This window comes from Trachemys scripta, chromosome 10, assembly GCF_013100865.1.
Source record: "Trachemys scripta elegans isolate TJP31775 chromosome 10, CAS_Tse_1.0, whole genome shotgun sequence".
NCBI classification, from domain to species: domain Eukaryota; kingdom Metazoa; phylum Chordata; order Testudines; family Emydidae; genus Trachemys; species Trachemys scripta.
Genome location: NC_048307.1, coordinates 609,681 through 624,138, shown reverse-complemented (window position 1 = coordinate 624,138; position 14,458 = coordinate 609,681). Strand labels below are relative to the sequence as shown.

Sequence of the window (14,458 nt, the reverse complement as noted above, 5' to 3'; positions counted from 1 at the left end):
CCCCAGCCAGCCATGCAAGAGGACTCAGCCCCCCCTCCCCAGCTGACAGCCAGACGTGCGAGGGGACTCAGCCCCAGCCCCCCCCCCCCAGCCAGCCATGCGAGGGGGCTCAGTCCCCTCCCCCAGCGCACGGCCCGCTGCGCAGTGGGGCAGCCATCTGTCGTTGCATTTGCCTCAGAGGGCAGTGCCAGTTCTGTTCATGAATGGGCACAAGTGGCACCAGGCCCTTTCTGAGCTGCAGAGATGTGTCTGGTGAATGATGCCTTCGCACTTTTCTCTTCTCCATAGCACGTGAATTTGCTTTAGTCTAGCCCCACCAGTGCACTGCCTCTCCCTGTTCTGAGGGGACCTGGTTGTGCTCTGAGCTGTGGCCCAAGAGAGCAGTGAGAGCGAAGCTGGAGTCAGCCCAACCCTATCTGCCCTGTTGGGAGCCATGTCCTCCTGCGAGCTCCAGTGCAGTTAGTGTGGAGGGAGGGGCAACACTCACTCAGCCCATGAGGCTGTAAAGCAGCGGCGGGGGGAACATCCCCAGGTAGATGCTGCTCCACAAGGGGACTGAGAATTTCCACAGACGTGTCACCTAGTAACAGAGTCAGAGGAAAGTTGTCTGGAAATTTCCCCCTCCAGGCATTACATCAACTGACCCATCTGTGTGAGCATCCCGCTGTGTGAGGGGCATCCCTGGTACAGCAGAGCTGGCGCCTGCCCGTGCCATGTCCTCCTCTCCCCTCGTGCCTAGGGGCCACTCCCAGGAGAAAGTGGCCATGATCGGAGCCCTTCTGGTGATCTCCAGCTGCTGGACGGGCCCCTTGAGGCCACAGCATCAGTCAGTGTTACCCTGTGGATAACAACTCATCAGGTGCCCAGAGACTGGGCAGGCTGGGGCGCCGCAAACACCTCAGATAGAAGGGTATAGGGCCAGACCACTGGCCCAGCCGAGCCTCACGTGGGCACTCTGTCCCTGGCCAGCCCCAGCATCAGGAGGGAAATAAAAGTGATTTAAAGGCACATTTATCTCTACTCCCTTGGTAGTGTCAGTCTGGCCCCACGTCTGTATCTACCTTAGGAGTCTGTGGGGCCCCATTCCATATAGTCCTGAGCACTTGGTGAATCCCCGACTCCCCATCTCTACCCTGGGTACCACTGACGGGCAGGCAAGCCTACGCAACCAGCCAGCCAGGCAGGACGGCCAAAGAACACACTTTGAATCCAACGTGAGCCTCCTTAGTCTGAGTCTCCCCCGTTACAGCCAGAGATGCTGTGGTTTCAGTGCTGCAGCTGACAGCGGAGGCCAGGCTCCCCGAACTTGGTGGTGCTCCCTGGGTGGCACCAAAGACATCAGGCCTCCCTTATTAAACATTGACACTTAGCAGCCGTTGAATAAGATCTTTCCCGCTCTAGGACCAGTCCACACCGCAGCTGCTAATTATCCTTTCCTGTTAGTTTCCATGGTCTCACTCTCTGATCATTTTATGGAAAGGAAATTATGAAATAATTGAAAGTTGGAACCAGCAGATCCCCCCACAGCAGGGAATTTCCATTATTTACCCATAAAAATATTTCAAGGGTTATTAGCATGTAAACTGTGATTAATTAAATTCACAGAAATTGTTTCTGAGGCATATAAATGAGGAGATTCCAGCTGAGTGAAAGCTGGGAGCCAGCTCCTCCCTCCCAGCAGCACAGCCAGGCAGGGGGAAGGAACTGAACTGGCTCCCTCTTCATTGCACTTCTCGGAGTCTCCCACACGGCCGAGGGCCACAAAACAACCAAAAAAGCAGGAGCGGCAGGGGCGCTCCTCTGAGGATAAAGACAAATGAGCTACTTTGCAGGACAGAGCAGCTCCTTGCAGAACCTGTGAAAACAGTCGCTCAGCAAAAGCATCTACTGTTGAAGGTGGGGGGGGCTTCAGACCAGCGCCCCCATCACAAAAACAGCTGCAACTGTTGGCAGTCTCAGCAGAGAGGAAGAAGACTGACTGGGCCAGACTGGCCCTCACCCCCTTCCTACATCTGCAGCAGATGTCACAATGTACAGCCAGGAAAGCTCCTGCCTTAGACCTTCACATCAAAGCAGGGAGTATGGATCTTGCTGCAAAGAGCAGAATACGTAACACAGCCTTTGGGCTTGGAGCTGCTCTGTGCACCCAGGGCCGTCCCTAAGGGGGTGCGGGGCCCGGGACAGAAGTGACGGATTCGTCTCTTCTGGAACCGACAGCACCAGCCAATTGCACTGGGCCCCCCAAAGCACGGGGCCCAGAGCAGAAGTGACGAATTCATCTCTTCCGGAACTGACTGGTGTTGGGTTTGGTCCTGCTTTGAGCAGGGGATGGGACTAGATACCTCCTGAGGTCCCTTCCAACCCTGATATTCTATGTCTCTATGACTGCATCCGCCAATCGCACTGGCCTGCAGGGGCCCCCAAAGCACGCTACCCGGACTGTCACCCTGATTCGCCCTATCCAAGGGATGGCTCTGTGCGCACCCCCAGTTTCCACTTAGAAGCAGGTGAAACAATAATAAAAACTGAGCCAAAAAAGTGACTAGGTCTTGGTCATTTCTATACATAAAATGTACAAAAGCTGGAATGTGTCAGATGGGCTCAAAGATCTGATCATGGCATGTTAGTGGCTGGAGGGCTGAGAAGAGGGTCTAAACCCCAACACCAGGATTGCTAAAGGCTCTCCTCTTTTAACGGAGGTGTAAGCCTCCCACTGTCCAGGAGCAGACTCTGGAGTTCCACCCCGACACCACAGATATTTAGCTGGTGATCACAATGTCTGCGTGGACAGCTCACGGACTGGTTACCAGTGACTTAGCACATCAGCCACGTAAAAGTCACTAACACACCCTAAAATGGGGGCTCCTCAAAAACAGCTTTAAAATAGGGAGGAGACATGCCACTGAAAGGTCAGTGTCCGTGTTCCAGCCCCGAGTGACAGCGAGCATGGTCTGGAGGTCTGAAGTCTCCACAGAGCTCGGCAGCCGTTTGTCAGACATCTTGATTAATTTCTTACAATGAAGAAGATGGAAGAGGGTAGGATTCATCATTTTAAATCTTGGATGATGACAGATCAGGCAGCACATTTAACAACTGAAATATACTTTGCAGACAGTAATGGGTACTGTTAAAGAGTTACCTGGTATTTGGATTACCAATGGCATAGTCTATCAATTTTTATTTTTGTATTAAAGTTGTTTTTTTCCATCTGTTGAAAATGTCTTTTTGTGCTTTCATCGGGCATTACACTTTATGTCTCATTTGCTGCACCCAGAGGAATTTCACGCTGCTACATTAATAAATACCCTGGGATGGTGGCTAAGCGTTTTACTTTCCAGAACACTGTTCCATTTCCATCTCTTGCCCAGCAGTTTTTTGTTGTATTGCTTTTATATACAGGTATAGGGGCAGGCTCTGACTGGTGGCTTAGCTCTCATCCCATCATGCCTGGAGGAGCAGGCCTTCCCCAGATTGCTCTGAACTGCTTTTATTAAAGATACTCCTTCTTCCATTTCCCACCTATGCAGGTAGCCAGCAATACAGCTCCTGAAGCTAGGACCAGAAACCACACAGGGGTGGGGGGGTGAGTCCTGCTCATCTCTGAGCTGGAGCTCCCAGTCATATGAACAGCTAATGACAGCGACTCTACCACTGGGGGATTGAGGAGTTCCTGCCTTCGCACAAGAAGTGGTGCTGAGGCAATTCCCAAGGAGAGACATGGCCCTGGGGTACTAGGGTTACCCCAGAGGCTGGTCAGGGGGCGTTAGCAGTGCAGAAGGATAAGCTGTAAATCACAAGTCATGTTACCATTGCCACCATGATGCAGAGTCTGCCCATCTCACTTTGTGCCACAGCCACCGTCCCGCACCCATCTCCTGCTGGACTTGGATCTGAAATGAGGCATGTTTAGACATTTCAATGTGCTTATGCCTGTGATTTTCTGTGTACTGCACCTTTAAACCTCACAGGACTGCTATCTGCAAAGGCGGGGGCCATTCTGTGCTCAGTTCACAGCAGACACACAAAGGAGGTTCGTTGAAACACACACGTACACACTCAGTGCTTTCTCTCTCCCCGTCACAGGCAGACGTTACTGTTCTTTCAGTATAAAGGGAAGGTTATTCTGACTGAAAGTCCATGGTTACATATTGAAAAATGACATTATTAATACCAAATTGGGACTGAGACTAGTAGAAGGGTCACCCTAATGATCATCCCAAACCCAGCACCATGACTACTGCCCACCACAGTCAACATAAGCGCCATCGCTAACCCCATTGCAGTGTGCATCTTCCACCCCGTCTCTAAAACCATGGCAACCAAATGCATCATCACCACCAGTCCTTTTGGTCTCCTGGCTCTGCCAAAGTTCTCTCTGCCTCCTGCCCCCCACGTGGGTGCTCTCTCAGCTGTCATCAGCATTAGACGCCTCTTGCTGGGCTCAAGATCTGCCATCAGATCTTTCTTTCCATAACAAAATACAAACCGAGCAAGCACCACCCAAAACTAACAACCCACCTGTTGCAGGGTTGATGCACCCCATTGTGAGGTGTCAGGCTGTCCAGGAGAAAAGGGGGTGGGGGAGAGCGAAAGCTCACCCCCTTTCGATTACTGCAGCCCCTTGCATTCAGGGCAGCAAGGCCCCTTGGCCCATGTCCTTGGTCTCAGGCAGTAGCACCTAACGTTCACAGTCCCAGGCTATGGTGCCTAATATCTCGAGAGGTTGCCACACCCAGCAGTAGACACGGCAGGGGACCTGTCCCACTCTACTTCGCCAGGTCCCGACCCAGGGCCCTGTGGAAACAGTAGCCCTGGTTTCTGGTTCAGGTTCCAACCTCCACAAACACTTTCCCTAGGCCACTTCCTACCGGTGGTTCCAGCTCCAGCAGTTCCTCTGGGGACAGCGGCCATCTGTCTCCGTGGTCAACTGGGGGCCCTCAGTGGGCTCGGTGTGTTCGGGCGCCACTGTCTGGAGCTCTAGCAGCTACCTGGCAGTCCGCTCTCCTCCTCAGTCAGCCCAGACTGACCTGAGCTGCTTCCTTTTATACCCTGGGTCCAGCTGGAGCATGCCCAGCAGGGCAAAGGGGCGTGGCCTCCTGAGTCCACAGTGAGTGGTTAACTCTTGCTGGGCTAGTGCGGGGTTAATAGACTCCATCACACCACCACAAAACAATTTTCAGGGAAAGGTTTAGAACATTGCAGCATCTAAGCTTCCTTCCGGGTTTTCCTCAACTGCATTATTACTTCAGAAAGCTCCTAGGGGAACTGATGTCCGAGCACAATATATGTCTTGAACTTGGTGGCCAGTGCATCCTAGAGAAAGGAGGGGAGAGGGCCAGGCATCCCTGGCTATACAACGTGTCGGACTGTCTGTATAGAGCACAAGCACTGGCAAGCAAGTGAAGATAAAACATACCCGATTACTCCAGGTGAAATGCACCCCATTCCCAGCACAAAATGCATATTAACCCTGGGCCTTGGTTTAAAACCATTATCGAGAGATTTTCCAGAATACAGGAAGTTGCACAGCACCCTCCTGATTTTTGCAAAAAAATAAATGAAAGAGGTGGGGAGAGGGAAATCCTAAATCCTGGCTATTTCTCTTTTCTTGCACTGACAATAGACTCATAGACTCATAGATTTTAAGGTCAGAAGGGACCATTATGATCATCTAGTCTGACCTCCTGCACAACGCAGGCCACATAATCTCACCCACCCACTCCTATAACAAACCCCTGATCTACGTCTGAGCTTTTGAAGTCCTCAGCTTGTGGTTTAAAGACTTCAAAGTGCAGAGAATCCTCCATCAAGTGACTCGTGCCCCACACTGCAGAGGAAGGTGAAAAACCCCCAGGGCCTCTGCCAATCTGCCCTGGAGGGAAATTCTTTCCTGACCCCAAATATGGCGATCAGGTAAACCCTGAGCATGTGGGCAAGACTCACCAGCCAGACACCCAGGAAAGAATTCTCTGTAATAACGCAGATCCCACCCTATCTAACATCCCATCACAGGCCATTGGGCATATTTACCGCTAATAGTCAAAGATCAATTAATTGCCAAAATTAGGCTATCCCATCATACCATCCCCTCCATAAACTTATCAAGCTTAGTCTTGAAGCCAGATATGTCTTTTGCCCCCACTACTCCCCATGGAAGGCTGTTCCAGAACTTCACTCCTCTGATGGTTAGAAACCTTCGTCTAATTTCAAGTCTAAACTTCCTGATGGCCAGGCTTTTCCTCCAGAGCCCTGGCATGGGTGACCCAGACAGCAGTTACCAAGTAAACAGATTTCAGAGTAGCAGCCGTGTTAGTCTGTATCCGCAAAAAGAACAGGAGTACTTGCATCCGAAGAAGTGGGCTGTAGTCCACGAAAGCTTATGCTCTAATAAATTTGTTAGTCTCTAAGGTGCCGCGAGTACTCCTGTTCTTTTTTCAAGTAAACAGAGGAGATTCCTTCCTGAAGTAGATGAGAGGCACAAACCATTAACTGCTCATTACCCCTCCATTGCATCTGACTTGCATCTGAAGAAGTGAGGTTCTGACCCACGAAAGCTTATACTCCCAGTACTTCTGTTAGTCTCAAAGGTGCCACAGGACCCTCTGTTGCTTTTTACAGATTCAGACTAACACGGCTACCCCTCTGATACTTTGCCCCTCCATTGTTATTCTTTTCTAGGGGACGGGGATTCAAGAGTTCTGAGCACTCCCCACCCCCCATACACACACTCCTGACTCTGACGCCATGTCTACACTACCACTTACGTCCACAAAACTTGTAGCTAAGGGGTGTGGAAGAAAACCCCAGTGAGCGACATAAATTACACTGACCTAAGCGCTGGGGTGCACAGCGCTGCATGGGTGGGAGAGGTTCTCCTGACAACACAGCTACCGCTGCTCGTTGGGGGTGGATTAATTATGTAGACAGGGGAGCTCTTGCCGGTGGGCTTAGAGCCACTATACAGGGCCGCCCAGAGGGGGGGGCAAGTGGGGCAATTTGCCCCAGGTCCCAGGCCCCACAGGGGCCCCCCAAGAATATAGTATTCTATAGTATTGCAACTTTTTTTTTTTAAATGGAAGGGGCCCCCGAAATTGTTTTGCCCCAGGCCCCCTGAATCCTCTGGGCGGCCCTGCCGCTACACGAGAGCTTACAGCAGCGTTGTGGCTGCATCGATGCAGCTGCGCCACTGTAAGCTCTCCAGTGTAACCATAGGCTCCGAGGCAGTCCCTGGCCCTGTGTAGTAGCATGGTGTACGACCCAACTGGGTCCCCTGGCTCTGGGGCCACAGTGCCCCAAGTAGAGTCAAGGACCAAAGCTCCATTTTCCCTGTCAGGCCTGCAGGGAACGGCAGTGGCTGAGAGGAGCTGATGAGCCTGCCATGGAGATGAGGCTCCAGCTGCCATCTCTAAAAGCAGGAGGAAAGGCACGTCCAGCCTGGGAAGAGCAAGCAGACCCAGCTGAGGAGCCGAGCGTGCTCTCCTGCTTGGCACCCACAGGACGAGGAAGTGGAGCTTCATCTTTCTGCTTTGAGCATTTACAGTTCACAACACCCAGTGACACACAGGGGCCAACTGCTTGGGAGCAGAGGCACTCATGGGCTTGTCGCAGGATTGGGCCCTCAGAAAAATACTCTGGCTAGGTGCAGACACCGCACAAGACAGAGGCTCAGGGAGGAGCGGGAGGCCATGTGGCACAGTCTGTCTGAGGGCACAGGAACTGGTCTGTCAGAAGCTGTAACATGTGGATTGGGAGAGGAGAGGGAGGTTTGCTAGGGCAGACGGGGGAGCAGGGTTATGTTCAGGGCGGGCTTGTGCTGGGCCTTCGTGGCGAGGATGAGGAGTATGAATTTGATGCACATCTTCCCTTAACATCCTGCGTGTTCTCTCAACCTCCAATATCATTATGGTGACGCGCAACACGAGAGAATATAATTGCTGTAGTGATTACTTACAGCCATTACATTACGCTTTAAAATGCTCCTTTCAAATTGAACAATGTTTTTCCAAAGTCAACAGCTGGTTCACAGCTTGAAAGCAACAGTTAAGATAAATTAAATAAAAAGGGTAATAAAATCACAGTCTAAATTTAATTTCTGAAATGCACGCAGACTCCAGCAAAGCTTTTAAAACATCTTTAAAATACAGCCAGAGGAGCAAAAGTCAATCCACCCAATAATTATACAGTGTTCATTAATACGGGTGTGATGTTCAGTCACAAATAACTGCATATGCTTTTAAAAATACATGCACTAGAGCATAAAAACAAATCTGTGAAGCACTCACAGGCTGAGAAGCCCCAAGAGGATCTGATTCTACATTAAACAGAAACTTCCAGTGAGATTAGAGCTCTGGGGAGGAAAACACCCCCTGTGACCTGGTTGATGGAAAGGGCACTTTCACCCTCCAACTGAGCCAGGGACTCATGACATCCCCCAAGGGCATCACAGCCTCAGCAGTCCCCTGCAGGCCCGATAGATCTGGATTGCATGTCTGATCTGTGCAACTTTATGTAAATGTCAGGTAATTTTTCATTGGACCGTCCTTCTGTTTTTCATTGGGTGAACATTATCTCTGCGGCTGACCCTGGCACTGCATGTGCTGTCTGCTTGGCTGACCATAAAGCAAACAAAATGAACATTCATTTGGCCGAGAATGAGGGGTTGGAACAATTGAAAAATATTCATCTCCAGATTTAGAGGAGCTATGCACCGAGTCTCTTTCATTCTTCTCTCCACACAGCTTTCCACATCCCACACCTTTCTGATCAGGAATGCTGCCAAGCTCTCTCTTTGACTCCGTTCTTTATCCCTTTGATCACCTGTTGAACATTTTGAAGCCTATTGTGTTTTGAAAGGAAAGTGGCCCAAGAATGAAAAGCAAATGTTCCCCCTTCACTCTTTGCTTCTTTCTAATCACTTTATTTTTGTATCTCACCGGAAGTGATATTTCTTACCAGTGCCTGTAGCCAGAAGGAACTCCCCACACCAGTTTTCATACCGAATTGTTATAGTGGACTGACAGCCTTGATGTCACAGTTTTACATTAATACAAGAGTGACAGACCCTCCGATGTCAAGGGGCAAAAAATACACAGCTATAGAAGTCACTAACGTGAATCTGCAGACACCCTATTCTAGTGTTCTATCAAAAGGATATGGGACAGTGGCCAAGGCCTGGTCCAGACTTCCCTTCCCTCCTGCATTTGCCAGTTATGTGATCCCTAATTCTCCTAAAGTAAAAAGCACACTACACAACACAGCAACCCATATTCTCACGGGCACCGTGTACTCTGTGTGCGTGCTTGCATTCCCCGTCTATGTGCAGTATACTACTGTAGACTTGTTAAATGAAATCACAGTGGATCCTGAAGCAGCTGCACTGCAGTGGTGAGTGATTAGAGAGAGAGAGTTTGGCTATAATTTTAAGATTTTAAAGCATGTACAATATTATTAATACTAATGTTAAAATCTCCTGGCACGTTTTGTAAGAGAAGGACTATTAGCTAAGTGTCTAAGCTGCAACTTGGGTAATTACATCTACCTGTCAAAAATTTCCCCTGCAGTTTTTGGTGGTGAAGTTATTTTTCACTTCCTTCCTTAAAAGACTGTGTAGCATTGCTGTGCTCTGATAAATAGCTGCTGTAATCCACCCCACAGCCTACTGCTGTGTTTCAGTAGTGGGTGAAGTGATTTCTATCCAGATGGCCTGTATGGGCCTTTCAGAGACAAGGTGTAATATAGTGGTAAGACGTTATTGTTCCCACGATCTCCATCACATTTGTCACTGAATTTCCTGCCGCCTTCCTCCCCTGTGCTAAGACTGCCACACAATGCTGGATGTCTGTTGTGACACAGTGGGATATGTCTGTACCAAATTGTGAACTCCATTTTGTATTAACCTCCATTTTGTATTTAACCTCCATTTTGTGCTATGTACTGAATGCATGTATAACCTTGCCCAGTATTCTAGACAGCTACCAAATGCATGTGTAACCTTACCCAAGGCAAATCTATGATAATGTATTTTAGACTGCTACCCTGCCCGGGAAAGGTCCATCACAGAGCAATATAGGACCATCAACTTTGATTGTCTCTCAAACACTGGCCCAATTTATAGCATGGCTTATAACTACAGATTCTCAGCTTGAGTACAAGGCAAAAGGAGAGAGACTGTATTTAAGGGGCAGGGGTGGTTCTCTGCGCAGGGGGAGATCATCACTGCATGGAAACAGGAGTGAGAGAATGATTCTACCCAGCGTGGACGCTGACAAACCTCAGACTCACACGATGGGTGAGATCAGTGGAGGAGACAGTGTCTCAAGACTTTTGTTTGCCTTGTTGTTTTAGCCATGTCGGTCCCAGAATATTAGTGAGACAAGGGGGGTGAGAGGTAATATCTTGTATTGGACTCAGGACTTCTGTCATTTTGCAAAGTTCTGTAACTCTGTAGAGCTTGTTAAGAGTAAAGGGACAGTGATTAGAAATGCCTTTGCTAAGCCTATGTTCTTTGCTTTCCTGACATACTTGCTTGGAAGGAGTTAAATTAGAAGTCAGAGCGGCCACAGCTAGGTGGAACTATGAGGGAGTGTGTTTAAGCCACTAGGGGTTCGGAGGTCTGAGGCGTTGGTTCCAGGATTTGGGAATGGGGGTGGCTGGACTGCAGAGTCCCACCACCCAAGGGAGGGCTCAAACAAGAGGTCAATGCCTGGGATAAGTGCTTTACAGAAGAAGGGTTAGGAACAGTAACTATACGCTGGCCAGACCCAGCTGGCTTGGAAGCACATGAGATCCTGCAACTTGGTCCACTCACAACAGACAGGTGACAATCAAGAGGGGAAACAGGCCAGGCTGTGGCATCTCAGCTCCGCCCTGTGCTCTCTGCATTCTCCCTTCCCCCAGCGTGAGCTGCAATCACATGGTCCCTGCTATTCATATTGCCTCAGAAGTACATATACCGTTCCTGTCCCCCAATTCTTTAGATAATGATTTTACAGCTTACCTATTTCCCTCTCTTAGTGTCCCCTCTAGTTCTTTCCACCCCAGCTATGCTATCCTCAAAGATTCTGCCTTTTTTTCCAAAACACTTTCTTTTAAGAAGTCCCACTGGCTTTTTCATTCACAGAGAGACTGGTATCCACTTTGCCCTCATCTTTCTTAGGATTTGTCATGTGCCCATTACCCACAGCTCCTCCCCCTACAAGACTTGGGCTAGAGCCCCCATGGTCTCCCAAAATGTGCTTTCTTGAAATGGTCTTTTCCTGAAATGTCCATTCGCAATAAGGGATGCTGCAGGCCAGGAGACAAAGTTGTAGGGGCAAGATCTGTATTGCCCACAGTGTTACAGGCTGGGATTCTGGATCTTGTCGACCAGCAGCCTGTCCATGGCTGGCCTGCATTCCTGAGCCACTGGTGCCACACTGTATTGAGTCCCTTCTAAACCTGATGCTCTTTGTCCAGTTCCACCCACCCTGTTACACAGCTCCAAGCTTGCTCCAAGGCATATGCCCTACAGGAAATGACACATAAGGCTTCCGCCTTGTAGGCAGAGGGGAACCGGGTAGGACTTGGGAGGGGGTGCTTGGCACCTGTCATGCAGAAAGCAGGGAGCAGGAGCTGGGTAAGGAGAAGCATTGCCTGGGAAGTCCTGGAGAAAGGGCTGTGAGACGAGGCTGTGAGGCTGTCAAGGTTGCTTTGTTTTGCATCTTTGTTTCTAAATTATTAAAGACAGTCTCGAGCAAAGGAAGCGGGGCTGTGCCACTGTTAGGAGCATGGTTTCACTTTCCCCAGCTGGTGGGGGGACAGCCCACCTACTTAAACTTCCATTTCCTCTCCACTGGTCAAGCACGTGCTGCCCAGTGGCTTCCAGGACCCTGAGAAATGGGTAGGTGTTCCCAACACAAATTGGGAATTTCCTGGATCCTCTGTGCTTTACGAAACTAATTGGCCAACATATGCCTGGTTATATAGATGCAAGCTCCACTCAGCATGTCTTCTGCCTAAAAGCTTCTGGTGCTATCTGAAGATACTGACCAGCACACAAGGGTTAATAACTTTTCTGGTTTATTCTATCACTCGTAGAGAAAAATTCCCTCCAAATGAAAATGGCAAAAATGACCTGTCTACTCTCAAAATGTACCTCATTTCAGCATTTTTCTCCTTTGTTTGGAACTGTTTTGTAACCATGGTGTTTGATTTCGGTTTTCTTTTAGATTTACTTATCCTAATAACAGGTTTAGACTTTAACCTTCTGATTTTTTGAAATATTTTTTTTAAAAGGACAAACTAAATATATGAATGAATAAATCTAACCTTTCTGTGACTAAAACCAGTTGGAAATGATAAGGTGGTGCAAAGCTCTGCTTTGTGATAAACAATTATTCCACACCTTAGAGCACTGGACATGAGTGTGCTTTCCCTCTTCTAAGGCAAATGCTATTTTGTAATAAAAGATGAAAGAAAATCTCAAAAGTGACACATTACGTGAATCAACTCATGGAATGGGCAGTAGGCACTTTCTGGGGTGCTTGTAAATACAGTTCCATGCAGGCACCTAGAGATCAGCTGCACCAGAAGATTCAGCAATAATATAGCACTAAATAAGAAGGTAAAGACTCCTAACTCATGAGGTCCCAATCATCTTCACCTCTCTAAATGGTAATGCCATAGTTCCTCTGCTCCTTCCTGGAAGTTTTCCCTCCAGAATATGGTACCCTTTGAAACGACGTTAGCGCCATGGGTCAGGGGATCTGTGGATACTTGGGGGCATCCAGAATGAGCAGCAGATGTGTGTGATCAAATTCCTACCCAAAGCCCCCATGTAGCATTTAGGTACAACTCATAAAACAAATTCCAATGTGTTAGTAATCACAGGAAAACAAAAATTGCCATACCTGATCAGACTAGTGGTCCATCTGCTCCAGTATCCTGGATTACGCCGGCCCTTGATGCCTGAAAGTTATAAAAAAAAATTATCCTACTTAATCCAACTATTAATTTTATTATTTATATAAATTACTAAAGTCATCACTATCCTCCTTATGTCACATAGGTCCACTCAACCCATTGTAATACCCTGTCTTGAGTGTGTGTGCACGCACACATGCAAACCACTGCCCAGTCTAGACAGAATCAACACAGTTCCTGTAAAAACAACAAGGAGTCTTGTGGCACTTTAAAGACTAACAAATTTATATAGCGCATATTTTGTGGACTATGACCCACTTCTTCAGATGTATGGAGTGAAAATTACAAGTAGGCAGGCATAAATATACAGCACAAGAAAAGATGGGAGTTGCCTTACCAAGTGGGGGGGTCAATGATTCAATCAGGGTGGATGTGTCCCATTCCCAACAGTTCACAAGAAGGTGTGAATGTCAACAGAGTAAAATTATGTTTTGTAGTGCTAACAATGCCAATTCCATCAGGGTGGATGGCCCGTACTCAACAGTTGATGGGAGATTACGTCTTGTAGTGACCCAGCCATTCCCAGTCTTTATTCAGGTCTAATTGGATAGTGTCAAGTTTGCAAATGAATTCCAGTTCTGCAGTTTCTCATTGAAATCTATTTTTGAAGTTTTTTTGTTGAAGAATGGCCACTTTAAGTCTGAAATTGAGTGTCCAGGGGGGTTAAAATGCTCTCCCACTGTTTTTTTAATGTTATAATTCTTGACATCTGCTTTGTGTCCATTTATTCTTTTGCGTAGAAACTGTCCGGTTTGGCCAATGTACATGGCAGAGGGCCATTGCTGGCACATGATGGCATGTATCACATTATGTGCAAATGAACAAGCCCCTTATAGTGTGGCTGATGTGGTTAGATCCTGTGATGGTGTCACTTGAGTAGATACGTGGACAGAGTTGGCAATGGGGTTTGTTGCAGGGGACGGTTCCTGGATTGGTGTTTCTGTTGTGTGGTTGCTGGTGAGTATTTGCCTCTGGGTGCTGTCTGTAAGCGAGGACTGGTCTGCCTCCCAAGGTTTGTGAGAGTGAGGGATCGTCTTCCAGGATAGGTTGTAGATCCCTGATGATGTGTTGGAGAGGCTTGGGGGGGGGCTGTAGGTGATGGCTAGTGGCGTTCTGTTACTTTCTTTGTTGGGGCTGTCCTGTACTAGGTGACTTCTGGGTACCTGTCTGGCTCTGTCAATCTGATTCTTCACTTCTCCAGGTGGGTATTGTAGTTTTAAGAATGCTTGAAAGAGATCCTGAAGGTGTCTGTCCCTATCTGAGGGATTGGAGCAAATGCTGTTGTATCTTAGGGCTTGGCTGTAGACGATGGACCGTGTGGTGTGTTCTGGATGAAAGCTAGAGGCATGTAGGTAAGTAGGTTTCCGGTATAGGGTGGTGTTTATGTGTCCATCCCTTATTTGCACTGTAGTGTCCAGGAAATGGATCTCTTGTGTGGACTGGTCCAGGCTGAGGTTGATGGTGGGGTGGAAATTGTTGAAGTCCCGGTGGAATTCTT

The 14,458-nt window shown here is 48.5% G+C and overlaps 1 long non-coding RNA gene across 17 annotated transcripts in view; it reads right to left on the bottom strand.

Moving 5' to 3' along the window:
• LOC117883594 overlaps positions 1 to 14,458 on the bottom strand; it is a 92,903-nt gene that overhangs the window by 61,330 nt on the left and 17,115 nt on the right. For 13 of the 17 annotated variants that reach the window (XR_004647340.1, XR_004647341.1, XR_004647336.1 and 10 more), the window contains one exon: positions 12,888 to 12,945. This is a non-coding gene — a long non-coding RNA (uncharacterized LOC117883594). Of the gene's footprint in view, positions 1 to 3,807; positions 3,891 to 12,887; positions 12,946 to 14,458 lie in introns of all 17 variants that reach the window. The other 4 variants (XR_004647342.1, XR_004647338.1, XR_004647333.1 and 1 more) reach the window with 1 other exon arrangement.